Raw genomic sequence first — 2,760 nt, 5'->3', positions numbered from 1 at the left:
TTTTTTTTTTTACCTGTAATGAGATTCCTAGTTCCCAACATCAGTATATTTACTAATTTGTTCAATGCTAAACATTCACACAAAATAAAATCGGAATTACTCTACAAGTATCACCAGTAATAACACACCAAAGAAATGAAATGAAATAATTATTTCTTTTCCTTCTGCTCTTTATAATACATCCCGCAGAGAGTGAATGATCAGAGTGCAACATACAAAAAATTACACACTAAATTATTTTGGTTTTTTTCCCTTGAGGTTATTAATTCAATGTTAATATTGTTACTTCATTTGTTTTCACTTATATTCAATTGTAGGTTTTTCTCCCTGTCTTGGTTTATATAATATGGTTCTTAAAACTTGAAAATATATAAAATAGTAATATGATTGAAAAATTAAAATTATATCTAATATGTATACTCAGAAAAGCTTCATGAATTCATTCTATTTCTTGAAAAAAGTGGAAATGGCATGCTATGGTCTAAAAATGTTACTCTTTCAATCATATACTTATGTACTTAATAAAAAAATATTGCTCAATATTTATACCCCATGTATGGTATCAGGCATTAGATTATTGGCTATTTTCTAAATTGAGTATCTTCATCTATCCCTCCCTCTCTCTATCCATCTACATGTTTGTTTTATTGGAGGTATGGGATAAACGGTTAACAAGCTATACTTTGAATCAAAGATCTAATTGCAATTCTGTCTTTATAATTTTTAAACTCTGTAATGAGTGTGTAAAGTAAAACAATTTCCCTAATTCTCAGTTTTATCAACAGCAAAAACAGTTCATAATTATGCCTTCCTTGCCTATTACGGTGACTAAATTGAATAACATATACATAACAATTATCTCAGTGCTTCATGCATAAGTGTTCAATACATGATAGTTGATATAGTAATTAACACTTCTGAAATGTTGAACTTAGGTGTGCATCCTCCAATCACTGAAGAAAATGTTCAAAAATTCATTCTCGAACTGTGACATTATGCCCAAATTCCGTTTTTTCTTAACATTGAACACAATTGCTTTTCAAATATATGAGTAGGAGTTATATTTGTGTTAGGTACTCATATGCTAGTACTCATTTTCCTAGTGATAGGTTTATACTTTGGAAAAAAAAATCAATCAAGGTGAATTATCTTGGTATCTTGGCACGTATGTAATATCTATGATTCAAAATAACCTGCTAGTTTGCAGTGTCTTTATGATCATTTTGAAATGGTTGTTTTTAATGTGACAAACCTAATGGTACTCTAGATCATGTTTGAAACAATTGAACTATTTTAAATTAAGTGATGAAGACAAAAGACCAACTGCTGTTTTGTAGGCTGTTTTGAATATTTTTTAGTCTTTTCTATTTTTCCTTAGGGACACTGTCCCCTTTGAGTTCTCATAGGGAAGCATTCACTCCTTTTAAATAATTGGAAACTAGTAAATACTTCACAAGTTTCAAGAAATCATCTCAGTTACGATAATCTTTGTGAAGGCTTGTGAGGCTGGGTTAGTTGGGCATACAAACTATCTTTATCTGGTATTAAAAAAAGTTTATTAGAAATCTTTACTGCCTAAGGTGTAGATACTACCACGTGTTCAGTTACATGTGATAGTGAAGAAAAATAACATTGTTAAAACATTCATATCTTCACTCTCTGCTTTGAATTAACTTGAGATTATTTTATGTAAATTTTCCTGCTGGCAAAGTTAAATATTGTTTTCTAAAGAGTATATTTGCCTTTTATTATGGTTGCTTACGTATTCTAGAGAAAATAAGAAGATTCCAATATATACTGCTAATGGTGAGTAAAATTAGTAGTGTTACCTTTCTTTTAAAAATTTAAGAATAATAATAAAAACAATGTAAGTTACAGACAAGTAACATTAACTCAGAGATGATACATTATTATTCCTCTTTTAATAAACCATCAATAATTCATCATTTTCTTTTTTTTTTTTTCCTTTTTGTCTTTTTTCGTGGCCGGCAACGGATTGCAACCCTCAGTGTCGCGCCCGTACTGTACCGGGACCGGCAACGGGATCGCAACCCTCGGTGTTGCTCTCGCNCCGAACCCTCGGCGGGTGCGCCGCCGCACTTCCCAAGCAGCGCACTGTAGCAGTGTGCCACCGGGCTGGCCCTAATTCATCATTTTCTATGTTGTGAATCCATGAATGCAAAAGCACGAAGTTTCATTTGTGCAATTGCAACTAAATTTCTAAAGCTTTAGTGGGTTAAATCAGACACTGCACTGTAGTATTGTGGAGGAAATGATGATCATTGTATTGCTGTCTAGATAAAAATAATTTAAACAATTTTAGAAGTCAATAAAACATATGTGATTTAAACATTTTAATTTGAAATAAGAAAAATTATATACACGTAATGTAGTTTACTGTTTTCTCCTTCGGTGCTTATATTCTATGTTCATTTGAAAATAGTTCAACTATTTTCCAAATTGACAACACAAGTTAGATCAGAAGGAAAATGCATCATTCTTTTTTAGTTGAAACATGATTCTAAAATTTATAATCACTGGGCCGGCCCGGTGGAGCACTGCTACAGTGCGCCGCTTGGGAGCGCGGCGGCGCTCCCGCCAAGGGTTCGGATACCACGTGCAGACCGGCCGCTCACTGGCTGAGCGAGGTGCCAGCGCGACACTGAGGGTTGCGATCCGTTGCCGGTCACAAAAAAAAAAAAAAAAAAAAAAAAAAAAAAAAAGGAAAAAAAAAAAAAAAAAAAAAAAAAAAAAAATTTT

The sequence above is a fragment of the Galeopterus variegatus genome, unplaced genomic scaffold, assembly GCF_000696425.1.
Source record: "Galeopterus variegatus unplaced genomic scaffold, G_variegatus-3.0.2 Scaffold5025, whole genome shotgun sequence".
NCBI lineage: Eukaryota > Metazoa > Chordata > Mammalia > Dermoptera > Cynocephalidae > Galeopterus > Galeopterus variegatus.
Note: the sequence above shows the minus strand (reverse complement) of the source record.